The sequence below is a fragment of the Giraffa tippelskirchi genome, chromosome 1 (genome assembly GCF_054371585.1).
Source record: "Giraffa tippelskirchi isolate mGirTip1 chromosome 1, T2T-mGirTip1v1.2.pri, whole genome shotgun sequence".
Lineage (NCBI taxonomy): Eukaryota > Metazoa > Chordata > Mammalia > Artiodactyla > Giraffidae > Giraffa > Giraffa tippelskirchi.
The window spans coordinates 190758836-190776253 of NC_137275.1; the positions used below are offsets into that span (position 1 = coordinate 190758836).

General features: G+C 41.7%; 1 long non-coding RNA gene across 2 annotated transcripts in view; it reads left to right on the plus strand.

The window, feature by feature from the left end:
- Nucleotides 1-17418, plus strand: part of LOC145515693 (uncharacterized) — a 53611-nt gene that overhangs the window by 20121 nt on the left and 16072 nt on the right. For both annotated transcript variants that reach the window (XR_014060979.1, XR_014060980.1), the window contains 2 exons: nt 4968-5099; nt 10450-10701. This is a non-coding gene — a long non-coding RNA (uncharacterized LOC145515693). The remainder of the gene's footprint in view (nt 1-4967; nt 5100-10449; nt 10702-17418) is intronic.

Genomic DNA, 17418 nt, shown 5'->3' on the forward strand with positions numbered 1-17418 from the left:
AATTTTTCTACTTAAAAATAATTGTAATCTATCATAATATAGTGGAACTATATGACACCTTGTTCTGTATTTGCCAAGTCTCTCGTGTAAGTGTGTTATCATGCTTTCATAATTTAAAAAATAAAAATTAAAATAATCCAAAAGAAAAGAAAGGAGAGGGTACATCTCTTGAATATTTAGATGGAAAGTAAAGTCTGAAATAACCTAGTGCAGGAAGTAGAAGAAATTTTAGGGCAGTGGTACCCAACACTTTTGGCACCAGGGAGGGACCAGTTTCATTAAAGACAATTTTTCCATGGACTGGGGGGTGAGGGAGATGGTTTTGGGATGATTCAAGCACATTACAATTTATTGTGCACTTTATTTATGTTATTATTACTTTGGCTTCATCTCAGGCATTAGATCCCAGAGGTTGAGAATGCTCCTGTTTTACGGTATCATTTGCATAACAACATGCAGGAAGACATAGCTTCGGTGATGAAAGGATAGAAATTTATAAAAGGAGAACATGTTGCATGAAAATATAAGAGGATAAGACAAGAAGGGTGTTGGGTGAATTAAGGAACCATTGCAAGGCAATTAAAAATGCAACAGCTGAACTGCCATCCACACTGAAGGCAGTAAACTGTGGGATGGATAGAAAACAATGGAAGCACTAAAGTGGAGAAAAAATGTCATAGTCTCTTTCTAGGATGAAGAGGAAAAGTACAGGGACTTTTAACCCAGATGATCTGGGAGTGGATAATAGGTACTGGAGATACAAAAAGGAGTGCCAACCTCAGAATTTCAGATATTCCCAAGGAAGAAACAGTGGAAATGGAAACAATAATCAAAGATATGCTTGAGCCAACCTTCTTGACTTTGTTCCAAAAAGAATCTGTTCACCACGTTCTAGGAAGAGGCTGTGAAAAGCCTTCCTTCCTCTTCTTGGTGCTCTCCCTTCTGGGGCAGTGGTCTGTAAGGCAGTGCGAGGAAGTGGGGTCCATATTCAAGGAGTCAGAGGTGGTGCCTTGGAAGAGAAGTGCATAGCAGACAGGGAATACAAGTTTTCTGTAGCTTTTCTGGAAAGATCCAGGTTAGTGGTTTCTTGTTACCTTTAAACTGGTGCAGCTTAGGCTTATCTGGCCAGTGGTTGTGAATTTTAAGAAATCTGTATAAGTCATGAGACTTCCCTCATAGCTCAGACAGTAGAGAATCCTCCTGCAATGCAGGAGACCTGGATTCGATCCCTGGGTCAGGAAGATCCCCTGGAAAAGGAAATGGCAACCCAACTCCAGTATTCTTGCCATGGACAGAGGAGCTTGGCAGGTTACAGTCCATGGGGTCACAAAGAGTTAGACACTACTGAGCAGCTAATACTAACTGAAGAGTCAGGGTTCTCCAGGGAAGCAGAATCAATAGAATGGGATATGAACATATGTACACGCAGATATACATACACATAAACACATACACACATACATACACATAGACACATGTATGCTTTCATACATTTACATATACACATATACATTGTTATTGTTTTAGTCACTAGGTTGTGTTGCTGAGACTCTTTTGGAACCCCATGGACTGTAGTTCGCCAGGCTCCTTTGTTCATGGGATTTTTCAGACAAGAATATTGGAGTGGGTTGACATGTCCTCCTCCAGGGTATTTTCCCAACCCAGGGATCAAACCCACATCTCATGCATTGGCAGGTAGGTTCTTTACTGCTGAGCCACCAGGGAAGCCCACACACATACATATATAGACATACTTAGTTCGTGCAGTTATGGAGGCTGACAAGTCCCAAGATCTGCAGGCTAAGTCAGCAAATGGAGACCCAGGAGGGGCACTGGTATAATCTTGATCCAAGTCTGAAGACTTGAGAACCAGGGTTTCTATTGGTGTGGTTCTAGAATGGCAGGCCGACATGCCATCAGACTTGAGATCCAGGAAGAGCTGATGTTTTGCTTTGCTTTGAATGTGAAGGCAAGAGAAAGCCAGTGTCGCAGTTTGAAGACAGACAGGCAGGAGGAATTCTTACTTGGGAGAGGGTTGGGCTATGTGTTCTATTCAGGCCTTCAACTGATTGGACCCACATTAGGGAGTTGTTGTTCAGTCGCTCAGTCGTGTCTGACCCTTTGTGACCCCATGGACTGCAGCATGCCAGGCTTCCCTGTCCTTCACTGTCTCCTGGAATTTGCTCAAACTCACATTAGGGAGGGAAACTTGCTGAATGCAGGCTACCGATTTAAATGTTCGTCTCAGCCAAAGACACACAGAAACACCTAAAGTAATGTCTGGGTGCTCTGTGGCCCAGTCAAGTTGACACAAAATGAATCATCACAGAATCCTTTCAGATCACATATGCCAATTTTTAATGTTGTTTATGTCCTGTGGCTGGGGAAGGGGGCCACAGTGAATTTAGAAAAGCCCAGAAACTCAGGGCCCTGCTCCCACCTTTGTCCTGTACGATGACTTCTGAGTATTGAGAAGGGACCCCAGAGACAGAAATTTGCACTATCCAGGAGGGAAAGCATCTCTTTGAGAATACAAACCTACCTCCTACCCAAACCTGAGGCAGGCAGGTCCTGTGAGTCAATTCCTAGGCAGGTTGATAAGAAGTCCAGGGTCCCCATGGAGGAGAAAGGGGTCTGTGGCTTTCAAGGAGGAGATAAAGGTCTGGAATTCTCAAGAAGGAGGAAAGAACAAGCGTCTTTCTGTTTTTTTTCTACATGCCTTAGTCTTGGTCACATAATATGTTTTTTCTTTAAGCCCAGAACTGATAATTACACAACAAACAACTCAGTTTAAACTCTGTACTAAGAGTTGTATAACAAAAATGTATCCTGCTTGAGGATAGTTTTTCCTTCTTGAAAACGTTTTGACTAATCCTGTTATCTTAGAATGTATATTATGGGAGTGGGTCTGTAAGATCTTTCTATTGTTAAGTTCTAATCCTGTTACCTTAAAATGGAAATTGTGGGAGTGGGTCTGGTAAAATTTTTACAGCTTTGAGACATTCTTTTGACTTATTGTAATAACTAATTAGAAAAGTATATAACTCCCTTGCTTCGACTAGTGAGGGGGGCACTCTCCATCCCCTTCTGACGTCTATGTCAGAAGCTTTCTCTGTCCCTTTTCCTACTTTAATAAAACTCTGCCACATAAAAGCTCTTGAGTGATCAAGCCTGGTCCCTGGTCCCAAAGCTAAAGCTTCTCCTTCAGAGATCACGAATCCAACAACATTCACCATAAGCTATCACCTGACTGATGGAATTTGCCTCTGGGAGGTCAGGAATCAGCTACTGATAAAGCAGAAACTGTTCGTGTCAATCAAATGTTACTCACATAGACTAGTGTCTCTTAATCTTGACTATGCATAGGAACTCAACATTCAAAAAACGAAGATCATGGCATCCAGTCCTTTCACTTCATGGCAAACAGATGGGGAAACAATGGAAACAGTGACAGATTTTATTTTCTTGAGCTCCAAAATCACTGCAGATAGTGACTGCAGCCATGAAATTAAAAGACACTGCTCCTGGAAAGTAAAGCTATGACAAACCTAGATAGCATATTAAAAAGCAGAGACATTGCTTTACTGACAAAGGTCTGTCTAACCAAAGCTATGGTTTTCCCGATAGTCATGTATAGATGTGAGAGTTGGACCATAAAGAAAGCTGAGCACCAAAGAATTGATGCTTTTGAACTGTGGTATTGGAGAAGACTCTCGAGAGTCCCTTGGACTACAAGGAGATCAAACCAGCAATCCCAAGGCAGATCAGCCCAGAATATTCATTGGAAGGACTGATGTTGAAGCTGAAATTCCAATACTTTGGCCAGCTGTTGGGAAGAACTGACACATTGTGAAAGACCCTAATGCTTGGAAAGACTGAAGGCAGGAGGAGGAGGGGACAATAGAGGATGAGATGGTTGGATGGTATCACTGACTCAATGGACATGAGTTTGGGCACCTCCTGGAGTTGGTGATAGACAGGGAAGCCTGGCGTGCTGCAATCCCTGGGGTTGTAAAGAGTTGGACACGAATGAGTGTCTGAACTGCCTGACTGATGCACAGGAAAACCCTGAAGAGCTTCTAAAAGATATGAATCCCTGGATCCTGTCCACACATCCTGAGTTAATTAGTCTGGATATGATCTGGGCACTGGGTTTTAAAATAAAATATGTGTAGTGGTATTCACTTTTTTTGGCTGATGCTTTCTCCTGTCGTATTTAAACACATGCTTACACTCTTCTTTTTGGAGTATTACTTTGACTTTATTTTTTGAATTAATTTTTTTCTATTTTAATTTTTTTTAATTTTAAATTTATTTATTTTTAATTGAAGGAAATTGCTTTACAGAATTGTGTTGGTTAATTTTTACTGGAGTGTAGTTGTGTTAGCTTCTGCTGTACAGTGAAGTATACTTATAGCCCCTCTTTTTAGATTTCCTTCCCATTTAGGTCACCATGGAACATTGAGTAGTTTCCTGTGATATACAGTAGGTTCTCATTAATTATCTAGTTTACACATAGTATTAATAGTGTATATATGTCAATTCCAGTCTCCCAATTCATCTCCCCTCTTCCTCCTTGGTATCCATACCTGTGTTGTCTACGTCTGTGTCTCTATTTCTGCTTTGTAAATAAGTGTATCTAAACCATTTGTAACATCCACTAAAGTCAGGATAAAGAGCAGTTCTATCACCCTTCCAATTTTTCTGGCTTGGCTTTTTTTTTTTTTTTTCTGGCTTGGCTTTTGAGATCAGACCCCCACCTCCATCCCCAGCCCCAGACTCTGGCCACCACTAATCTGTTCTCTGTCCCTACAGTCGCCTCAGCCCCCTTTATAGAATGTCATTTAAGGGAAATTATATGCACCTCATCATTGCAGTTTTGGCAGTTAAATGCTTCTTAGGTAATTTTAACGTGCTGCCAAGTTTGAGAATCACTGACATTCTTTGTAACTTGTTCCTTCCATAAGGGTGAGAGCTGCTTCCTTCTTAACTGAACGAGGAGTAACATTGGATGGAAACCCAAGAACATTCCACCAGGAGATCCAGAAAGGCGACCCATGGGGAAAGAAGATATATCATTTTTTTTTAAAGGAAAACAGGTGATGCAAATTATTGAAAAGCAAGTCCAGATAAAAATATCCTAAAATGGGCTTGTTCTTACAGCTTAAAAATAGGGAACAAGACCTTCTTGGCAAAGAGGAGCCTCAGATGACATGCGAGAACTCAACCTCCTCTAATGGCCATACTTGAGGATTTGCACACAGGGCTGGAAATAAGACACCATTCATTCAGTCCAAAACGAGTAAATGATGATTGCTGCCAGATGTCCTTAAGCAAAAAAGCACAATTTCAAGCAGACGAAGTCTGTCTCTTCTTGTGGCACTTCTTTGTCAGATCATCACTGAGCCAGGACTATTACAACAGCTCAATTCTAATTTGGGCACCAACCACCATGGTGCCAACTCACCATGGAGAGAAGCTCAGAAAGCTTTGAGGATAAAATGTACGGGTCTTTGCTGCATTCCTGTGTGTCAGGGATGAGTTCCCCTGGAGAAATGACAGCCTCCATCATCTTTTTTTTTTTCTTTTGAACTTGTTATTTTGTAGTGGGGTATAGCTGATGAATAATGTTGTGATAGTTTCAGGTGCACAACGAAGGAACTCAGCCATAAACATACATGTATCCATTCTCCCCAAGTCCCCCTCCCAGCCAGGCTGCCACAGAACATAGAGCAGAGTTCCCTGTGGTGTACAGTGTGTCCTTGTTGGTTATCCATTTTCAACATAGCTCCATCTCCTTCTTTTCTGAGCTGGTTGTGAGGACAGGATAGCTTTCCTTCCCTGGACCATGTTCCCTTCCTCCCGCCCCTTCTGTGGGTAGTCCTCTCAAGCCGGATCCTTAGACAGCAGAGGGAAGAGCACTGGGATAGAGAAAAGACTGGAGGGTAATTTTTAGGAAGCCCTTGGGGCCCATCATTGCCTACAGAGCCCCATGTAAATGCATTTTGAGGCGAGATTTATGGTTGAGTATTCTCTAATGGAAGTAGAAGCTTCTCTGGATAATGCTAGGAGGCCAGGAAGAAGAAAACAAAGCTTCATAATCTCATTTAACTGCTTCTTTTGGTTCTGTGGAATGCCTCCAGGGAGTCAGAGATGTTGTAGTGGTGCACCTAAAAATAGGCAGACTGCAGATCTGAGACGGTGGAGGGCATCTTTTTGCCAAAAGAGATATTGTGTGTGTGTACTCAGTTGCTCAGTCATGTCCTGTCAAGAACACTGGAGTGGGTTGCCATTTCTTTCTCCATGGTATCTTCCTGACCCAGGGATCAAAGCTGTGTCTCTTCAGTCTCTTGGATTGGCAGGCAGACTCTTTACCACTGCACCACCAGGGAAGCCCCCAAGTAGATACTAGTTTATCGATTACAGAATAAGTTGTTCATGCAAATTGTATTAAACAAGTTGTGGTTTTCACCAAGAGGTTTCAGGGTTTGGCGCTTATTCATTCTGTTCAAGGTCCCGACTTCCCTTCCTGAAACTCTATTTAAGGTCAAAGGACTATTATTGTCTTATTGCTGCTTCATTAGGAAATAAAATTCCTTCTTTTTAGGTTTCAGGGTTTGGTGCTTATTCATTCTGTTCAAGGTCCCGACTTCCCTTCCTGAAACTCTATTTAAGGTCAAAGGACTATTATTGTCTTATTGCTGCTTCATTAGGAAATAAAATTCCTTCTTTTTAGTGCATGAGTCTCCCACTGGACTGACGTTCAGGCTGAATGATTTTTAATTCATTTACTTTGAAATTATCATAATGAGCAAGTGCTGGGCAATGAATTAATAAGTGAAATGGTTGCATCAATTGGATTGCTTCAACAAAACCAATCATATGCATAGACATGCCAGCAATCTCCTTGGCTCTGTGGTCACCCACACTGTCAATGGTAGGCTTGGGCAGACACAGGTTTGGTTCAGTAACCTGGATCTTTAGTGTCTTTCCTGTTCTCTGAGGCCTATACCCTTGTGTGTCAAGGAGCGAGTATTGCTGCAGCCCTGTATGTCCATGTTGACTATGGTAAAGAACTGATACCAAAAGCTGGAGCAGGAAGAAATGGGTCTGCTGTTCTAAAACAGGGTTTGGAATTTGACAACCCAGGTCCTCCTGGAGTCTTAGGCAGAAATCTCTTATCAGATTGCAAGATGTTAGCATACCTACCCATGAAACACCAGTAGAAACCCCTCCCTCAAACCTCACAAGCCAAACAATGATCAAACCAGTCAACAAACCATCCAGACAAACCCTGCTGTCACTCATGGCCAAATGCCTTGATTGACAGGTTTAAATAGTAGAGAATATTTCTGGGAAGAAAGATTTACAGGGAATGACTCTAGTGATCAAAGGATTTTATACCGTATCTTCTTTTAAAGAGGTTTTAATTTTTTTTAAATGATTTATTTATTTATTTACTTATTTATTTTTGACTATACTGGGTCTTCGTTGCTGCCTGCTGGTTTTCTCCAGTTACGGTAAGCAGGGGCTACACTCCAAATGCAGTGCACAGGCTTCTCATTGAGGTGATTTCTCTTGTGGAGCACAGGTTCTAGGTGTACGGGCTTAGCTGTCACACAGCATGTGGGATCTTCCCAGATCAGGAATGGAACTCATGTCCCCTTCATTGACATGTGGATCCTTAACCACTGGACTGCCAGGAAAGTCCTAAAGATATCTTATCTATTCTAAAAATTGTATGCTGTTTACGAAGATGTAAGCAATACAGGTGTACATAAAATAAAAAGAAAATATCCATAATATCCCTATAAACATTGTTCATTTTTAAAAATCTATTTAACACAATTTTAGCAGTAGACAGTTAAAGATTGATCTATATTTGGACTCAGCAGTATCACTTTAAGAATCTATTTTTTAGAAATAATATCACTATCATGTAAAGACATATGTATATAAGATGATTTGTTACCTAGCATGTAATAACAAAACAGTGAAAAAAACTTAGATGCCCATTTATGGGAGAATTGTTGAAAAAGGTGTGGTGTGTGCCATTGAAAGTGGCCAAAGTAGATCTACAGGTTTTGATTCATCCCAGATATATTATTAAACAATATAAAAGCGAGATACAATCATTTAGAAGAGTAGAATTCTTTTTTCTTTTAAAATGTGTGTAGATATGTATATATGCATGTGTGTGTGTGTGTGTGTGTGTGTATGTGTGTATCCGTGTACACTGTGGAGTCTGGAAAGAGATGTAGTGAATGGAACTTTTGAGGATTGAGAGTATTGGATAGGAGGGGGAAACGGGAGAAAAAGACTTCCGCCTGGGCATTCAATATATATATATTATATATAAGTAGGGCTTATATATATATTATATATAAGTTGGCCTTATATATATATTTGATATATATATTAAATGGAGACAGGGAAAGATAGAGAGAGACAGGCAGAGACAGAGAGAGACAAGCAGAAAAAGAGAGAGGGAAAGAAAGATTTTTTTATCAGAATATAATAGCTTTGCAATGTTGTGTTAGTTTCTGCCTTACAACATCATGAATCAGCCATATGTATACACATATTCTCTTCCTCTTGAGCCTCCCTCCCACCCTGATCTCACCCCTCTAGGTCATCACAGAGCACTGAGCTGAGCTCCCTGTGCTACACAGCAGCTTCCCACTAGCGACCTGTTTTACATATGATAGTGTATGTATGTCAGTTCTATTCTCTCACTTGTCCTCCCCTCCCATTCCCACACTGCGTCCACAAGTCTGTTCTCTACATCTGCACCTCTATTTCTGCCCTACAAATAGGTTCATCAGTATCATTTTTCTAGATTCCATACATATGCATTAATATATGATATTTGTTTTTTCTTCTTACTTAACTCTGTATGACCAATTCTAGGCTCATCCATATCACTTCTACTGACTCCATTTCATTCCTTTTAATGGCTGAGTAATATATAGGTATATGTATATGTACCACATCTTATGTATATATACCACATCTTCTTTATCCATTCATCAATCAGTGGACATCTAGGCTGCTTCCATGTCCTGGCTATTATAAATAGTGCTGCAATGGACACTGGGGTGCATGCGTCTTTCTGAGTTATGGTTTCTCAGGGTAGATTTGATGTGAAGAATTGGCTTATGTGACTATGAGGTGAGAGATCCCATAGTCTGCTGTCTGTAAGCTGGAGGCCCAGGAGAGGTGCTGGTGTACTTCAGTGTGATTCTGAGGGCCCAAGAACCAAAGGAGCCTTTGGTGTGAGTCCCAGCCAGAGAACAGGAAGAGATGGCTGTCCAGCTTAAGCAGTCTGACAGTGGAAGTGAATTCTCCTTTCTTCTGTCTTTCTGTGTTATTCAGGTTGTCAATGGATGAGGTCCACCCACATCGAGGAGGGCAATCTGCTTTACTCAGTCTATGGATTCATGTGCCAATCTTTTCTGGTGACACCCCATCCCTAGCCCCCCACCCTCCTTCCTCCCACTGGCTCTCTAAGCCCTGCTTCTGTGGGCTGGCAGTGTCTAAGGTATTTCTTTTCAGTTTGGATGGATTGTCCTAATTCTCCTCTCCAACTTACTGGACTGGGGTCTTTAGCCAGGTTTCTGTTCTGCAATTCATCTGACTTTGATCTGACTTTGCAATCCATCTAGAGTCTTTGAGGAGAGACCTACTTCAGCATACAATTAAGCACGCTGGTTAGGGGTGCGTATTTTGCTGTTAGCCTCATCCGAGTTTGGGTCCCAACTATTCCCTCTAGCAGTTTTGTGACTTGGTGCAAGCTACTTAGCATCTTTTTTTTTTTGAAAGATATTTTTGGATGTGGACTATTTTAAAAGTCATTATTGAATTTGTTGCAATATCATTTCTGTTTTGATTTTTTGGTCATGAGACATATGGGATCTTAGTTCTCTGACCAGGGATAAAACTCCTCCCTTGCATCGGAGGATGAAGTCTTAACCACTGGACTGCCAAGGGAAGTCCCTATTTAGCATCTTTAAGCTTCAGTGTCCTCAGCTGTAAAATGAGAAGAGCAATGTTGGATCACACGCAGTGCTGTTGTAGGGATCAGATGGGACAGAGCATATTAAATGCTTGGGACAAAGGCTGGCTTACACCTTCCTGGGCTCAGCTTGCTGAGCCCATAAAATAGGATTATATAAACTGTTCATACACTGACTTACTTTCTGGAAACATGATCCTCTGAAAGTGTCAAACCCCGTCCTCCCTGAGCGATTTCTGAGGGTTTCCCAGGGCACTGATGCGGGCATGTCTAGGATCAGTGCCTTGGCCTCCCTGGCTTCTCATATCCCACTTCCACACTGCTGCCTTTTAGGCCCATCTTTTGCTGGGAAGCCCTGTTTTTGTTTGTGACTATCTCAAACACCACACACTCCAGTCTTTTACAAAAGAAATTCCTTTCCTGTTTCCTTGCAGTGTAACTGTGGCCAAGCTGTGCCTTCACTCACAGCCTAATGCAAAATTCAGGGCTAATGGAAGAGCTGAGAATAACCTGTAATAGTGGCCAGAGGCAGCTGCTGTTGGACAAGCCCACACTGCTCTGCTTGAGCCTGAAATGCCTGCTCCTGGTGGGTCTACATCTGAGTCACCTCTCTGGCCCAGAGCTCCAGGATGACTAGTGGAGACCCAGTCCCGCAGGAGGAACCTTGATGTCACCCTACTCTCAAGGTCATCGTAATAGAGATTTCTCAAAGTGTGGAGTGTTTTCTTCTAAGTAATCACTTGTGCAGGGCTTGCCAGGTGGCTCAGTGGTAAAGAATCCACCTGCAGGAGATGTGGGTTAGATCCCTGAGCTGGGAATATCCCCTGAAGAAGAAACTGGCAACCCTCTCCAGTATTCTTGCCTGGAAAATTCCATGGATAGAGGAGCCTGGCAGGCTACAGTCCATGCGGTCACAAAGAGTCAAACACGATTTAGTGACTAAACAACAAAGTTTTTCTGAAGCACCATTTTCTTTAGTGTAAAATTTCTTTAAATACCAAATGTGTTTGTCTCCCCATTGCCTCCTGTATCAAGCCCCAAATCTCTCCCAGACCTTTCCCTGCCTATTCAACCTGTTCACCCTGATTTCTAAGAGAACTCCTTTCTTCCAGCCAGGCCAGGCATCTCACTATCCCCACACAGACTCTGTTCATTCTCACTTTTACATATTTGCTCATTTATTTACCCCACATGAAGTGCCTTCCTCTCACCTTCTCTATCTGGAAGAATCTTCCAGTCTTTCTAGTACTGAATGACTGAATTTCTCCATGAGACTTTCCTGGCGGCTCCATCTCACAGTAACCTCTCCTTTCTCCCATAGCTCTTTCTATCTAGTTCTCTAGGGGTAAGGTCGTAATTATTTTATTATTTAAAATTTAAAATATTAAAAAATATTTTTAATTGGAGGATAATTGCTTTATAATGTTGTTTTAGCTTCTGCTGTACAACATAAACCAGCCATGAGTATACATATGTCCCCTCCCTCTTAAACCTCCCTCCCATCCCCCACATCTCTCCCTTCTAGGTCATCACAGAGCACTGGGTTGAGTTCCCTGTGTTATCCTAGCTAGCTATTTTACATATAGTAGGTTTCAATGCTTCTCTTTCAATTTGTCTCACCTTCTTCTTCCCACACTGTGTCCACAAGTCTCTTCTCTATGTTTGAGTCTCTATTCCTGCCCTGCAAACAGGTTGTAATTATTCTGTTTTTTGTTTTGTTCTCTTATGGGCAGAAGAACTAAATTACTTTAGGAAGATCCATGTCATAGTTTTTTGATATCCCTCCAAAGTGATCATTTGTCCTATTTGCCTATCTGGGAACTGATTCAGTTCTCTTTTTTTATTATGAGGAAACACAAGTTATGTGAGTCTTGGTGGAGGATAGGGCCCCTCCAATGGAGTCTGAAGAGGTCAGAAACTCTGTTACTCTCTTTCCATGCCTCTTGGATGGATGCGGACACACAGTCTAAGCTTAGGCAGCCTGAAATTTTGAATTTGCAGAGTACCTCACAGATGCATGTTAAAAAAAAAAGAGGGGGCAGACAAATCATTTGGGGCGATGTTGGCAGCACTGCCAGTCTAGCACCCGGAAAGTTATCTAGCAAAAACTGCTGGTGGCAACTGAGGAATTAATTGAAGTCAGGAATGGTGTCCTTACCTCATTGATTCTGTCTGTTATCTCATCTATGTTCCTCCCTGAGCTCTCCCTGGATCCTCCTCATTTTCTTAGGTGGTTCTCCTGCCTTCTCGTCAATTTTCTGAGCTTGTTTTTTGCTATATGATCTCTTTCATATGTGGAATCTTAAACAAACAAACAGCCCTGCCCCCTAACAAAAAAACATGCTCATAGATACAGGGAACTGATTCGTGGCTGCCCGAGATGGGAGGTGGGGGAGGGTAGGAGAAATAGGTGAATTGTTTTTGCTTGTTTTAGTTTAAACAAATTGAATAAAAATAAATTAAATAGGGTTAAACAATGTTCCCACTTTACACTTTTTATAGTGAATGGCAACTCAGTTCAGGAATCTTTGAAAGTTTGTCCAATACAACTTACCTGGTGGCTCAGACAGTAAAGATTCTGCCTGTAATGCAGGAGACCTTAGTTTGACCCCTGGGTAGGGAAGATCTCCTGGAGAAGGTAATGGCAACCCACTCCAGTATTCTTGCCTGGAGAATTCCATGGACAGAGGAGCACGACAGGCCATATAGTCCATGGGGTGGCAAAGAGTCAGACACGACTGAGAGACTAACACTTTCACTTTCTTGGATTGAAGAAGCATCTAACTGTATCATGAATTTTACTAATATAGCAGTTCCCAAAATGTGTTCAATAGCATGCTAATTTTACTGGCTGCCATTCTGTTGCATTACAGAATGATTGGGAAATATGGATTATACAAAGTTAAACAGGTGTGTTTACTATAGAATCTTTGTTCATATAGAGTTTAAAGCTTCAATAGAATAAAATATACACTAGCACTTTTCAAGTTTATTTGTGAAACCCTTATTTTCCTCAGTAAATCTCCTGAAACTGTTATTCTGGGAAAAACAAATTGGTATACTCCCAGTTATCCTCTGCAGCTTGTTGATAGCCTTTTAATAAATTTCAAGTTCATGACAGTTGGCTTCTGTTGCTTGCAGTCAAGAATTCTGGCTGCTACATTTGATATTGTGATACTCCATGTTCAAGGTAAGAGAAACCCAAGTAAGACAGTAGGTGTTGCGAGAGGGCATCAGAGGGCAGACACACTGAAACTATAATCACAGAAAACTAGCCAATCTGATCACACAGACCACAGTCTTGTCTATCTCAATGAAACTAAGCCATCCCATGTGGGGTCACCCAAGATGGACGGGTCATGGTGGAGAGGTCTGACAGAATGTGGTCCACTGGAGAAGGGCATGGCAAACCACTTCAGTATTCTTGCCTTGAGAACCCCATGAACAGTATGAAAAGGCAAAAAGATAGGACACTGAAAGAGGAACTCCCCAGGTCACTAGGTGCCCAATATGCTGCTGGAGATCAGTGGAGAAATAACTCCAGAAAGAATGGTGGGATGGAGCCAAAGCAAAAACGATACACAACTGTGGATGTGACTGGTGATAGAAGCAAAGTCTGATGCTGTAAAGAGCAATATTACATAGGAACTTGTAATCTTAGGTCCATGAATCAAGGCAAATTGGAAGTGGTCAAACAAGAAATGGCAAAAGTGAGCATCGAGATTTTAGGAATTAGTGAACCAAAATGGACCAGAATGGGTGAATTTAATCCAGATGACCATTACATCTACTACTGTAGGCAAGCATCCTTTAGAAAAAACAGAGTAGCCCTCATAGTCAACAAAAGAGTCTGAAATGCAGTATTTGGGTGCAATCTCAAAAACGACAGAATGATCTCTGTTGTTTCCAAGGCAAACCATTCAGTATCACAGTAATCCAATTTTATGCCCCAACCATTAATGCCAAAGAAGCTGAAGCTGAATGGTTCTATGATGACCTACAAGACCTTCTAGAACTAACACTAAAAAATATGTCCTTTTCATCACTGGGGACTGGAATGCAAAAGTAGGAAGTCAAGAGATACCTGGAGTAACAGGCTAGTTTGGCCTTGGAGTACAAAATGAAGCAGGACAAAGACTGACAGAGTTTTGTCAAGAGAACCCACTGGTCATGGCAAATATCCTCTTTCAAAAACACAAGAGATGACTCTCCACATGGACATCACCAGATGGTCAATACCAAAATCAGATTCATTATATTCTTCACAGCTGAAGATGGAGAAGCTCCACACAGTCAGCAAAAACAAGACTGGGAGCTGACTGTGGCTCAGAACATGAGCTCCTTATTGCTAAATTCAGACTTAAATTGAAGAAAGTAGGGAAAACCACTAGACCATTCAGGTATGACCTAAATCAAATCCCTTATGGTTATACAGTGGAAGTGACAAATAGATTCAAGGCATTGGATATGTAAGATAGAGTGCCTGAAGAAGTATGGACGGAGGTTCATAACATTGTACAGGAGGTGGTCATCAAAGCCATCCTCAAGAAGAAGAAATGCAAAAAGGCAAAATGGTTGTCTGAAGAGGCCTTACAAATAGCTGTGAAAAGAAGAGAAGTGAAAGGCAAAGGAGAAAAGGAAAGGTATATCCATCTGAATGCAGAGTTCCAAATAATAGCAAAGAGACATAAGCAAGTCTTCCTCAGTGATTAATGCAAAGAAATAGAGGAAAACAATAGAATGGGAAAGACTAGAGATCTGTTCAAGAAAATTAGAGATACCAAGGGAATATTTCATGCAAAGATGGGCACTATAAAGGACAGAAACAGCATAGACTTAACAGAAGCAGAAGATATTAAGAAGAGGTGGCAAGAATACACAGAAGAACTACACAATAAAGCTCTTAGTGACCCAGATAACCACTATGGTGTGATCACTCACCTAGAGCCAGACATCCTGGAATGCAAATTCAAGTAGGCCTTAGGAAGCATCACTATGAACAAAGCTAGTGGAGGTGATGGAACTCCAGCTGAGCTATTTCAGATCCTAAGAGATGATGCTGTGAAAGTGCTGAACTCAATATGCCAGCAAAATTGGGAAACTCACCAGTGGCCACAGGACTGGAAAAGGTCAGTTTTCATTCCAATCCCAAAGAAAGGCAATGCCAATGAATGCTCAAACTACTGCACAGTTACATCATCTCACGCGCTAGAAAAGTAATGCTCAAAATTCTCCAAGACAGGCTTCAACAGTATGTGAACAGTGAACTTCCAGATGTTCAAACTGGATTAGAAAAGGCAGAGGAACCAGAGATCAAATTGGAAACATCTGTTGGATCATTGGATGAAATGATCCAAAAAAGAAAAAGCAAGAGAATTCCAGAAAAACATCTACTTCTGCTTCATTGATTACACTAAAACCTTTGACTGTGTGGATCACAACAAACTGTGGAAAATTCTTAAAGAGATGGGAACACCAGACCACCTGGCCTGCCTCCTGAGAAATCTGTATGCAGGTTAAGAAGCAACAGTTAGAACAGGACATGAAACAGTGGACTGGTTCTAAATTGGGAAAGCAGTATATAAAGGCTGTATATTGTCACCTTGCTTACTTAACTTATATGCAGAGTACAGCATGCAAAATGCCAGGCTGGATGAAGCACAAGCTGGAATCAAGATTGCCAGGAGAAATATCAATAACCTCAGATATGCAGATGACACCACCCTTATGGCAGAAAGTGAAGAGGAACTAAAGAGCCTCTTGATGAAAATGAAAGAGGAGAGTGAAAAAGTTGGCCTAAAACTCAACATTCAAAAAACTAAGATCATGGCATTCGGTCCCATCACTTCATGGCAAATAGATGGGGAAACAATGGAAACAGTGACAGATTTTATTTTCTTGGGCTCCAAAACCACTGCCAATGGCGACTGCAGCCTTGAAATGAAAAGACACTTACTCTTGGGAAGAAAAGCTATGACAAACCTAGACAGCATATTAAAAAGCAGAGACATTGCTTTACTGACAAACGTCTGTCTATTCAAAGCTATGGTTTTTCCACTGGTCATGTATGAAGGTGAGATTTGGACTATAAGGAAAGCTGAGCACCAAAAAATTGATGCTTTTGAACTGTGGTGTTGGAGAAGACTCTTGAGAGTCCTTTGGGCTGCAAGGAGATCAAACCAGTCAATCCTACAGGAAATCAGTCCTGAATATTCATTGGAAAGACTGATGCTGAAGCTGAAGCTCCAATACTTTGGTCACCTGATGTGAAGAACTGACTCATTGGGAAAGACCCTGATACTTGGAAAGATTGAAGACAGGAGGAGAAGGGGACAACAGAGAATGAGATGGTTGGATGGGATCACTGACTCAATGGACATGAGTTTGAGCAAGCTCTGGGAGTTGGTGATGGACAGGGAAACCTGGCAGGCTGCAGTCCACGGGGTCACAAAGGTTTGGATACGACTGAGCGACAGAACTGAACTGAATGAGAACCAGGGTCCCTCTCATAGCTCAGTTGGTAAAGAATTCGCCTGCAATGCAGGAGTACACCTGTAATGCAGCAGACCTGGGTTCAATTCCTGGGTTTGGAAGATTTCCTGGATAAGAAAATGGCAACCCATTCCAGTATTCTTGCCTGGGAAGTCCCATTTTCAGGGGAGCCTGGTGAGCTACAGTCCATGGGGTCGCAAGCCTTGGACACAACTTAGCAACTAAGCCAGTGAGAACCTACTGTATAGCACGGGCAACTTTACTCAGTGCTCTGGCCACCTAAATGGAAAGGAAATAGAAACGAAAGAGGAGATATATGTATACATATGGCTGATGCACTTTGCTGTACAGCAAAAACTAACACAATGCTGTAAAGCAACTATAATCCAATAAAAATTATTTTAAAAAAGAGTCTGCCAACTAAGGTTGTTTGAACCATGGACTAGCAGTCATTTGAGAAATGAGAGTCTGAGCCAACTGATTCCTTCATGTTTCCAATTTGTGTGAAGCAGTGTCTTTCTAGAGTAGACAGCATCTCTGGGAATATACAGACACATGCTGCACACATCAACCTTTGTACTGGATTCTCCTACAAGAGAACTGGGCCACTGGTAAGAAGAGCGTGTTGATGGCTTAATTTCTGAAATTTATACTGCATCTTTGAATATGAAGATCAGACTTGGAGATCTGGAGGGCCCTAGGGCTACAGGCTCTCCAAGGTCAAGTCTGGGATTTGATTTTTACCCTCTTTCCGAGCTAAGAATTAAGTCTGTCTCTGTTTCATGGAATCTGGCAGAAGATACAAGTCTCCTGAGTCTGAGACAAAGGACTTTATTACTCTGGTCCCATCGTCATGTTGTGCTTTGTGCTTAGTCACACTGATTCTTGTGACCCCAAGGACTGTAACTTGC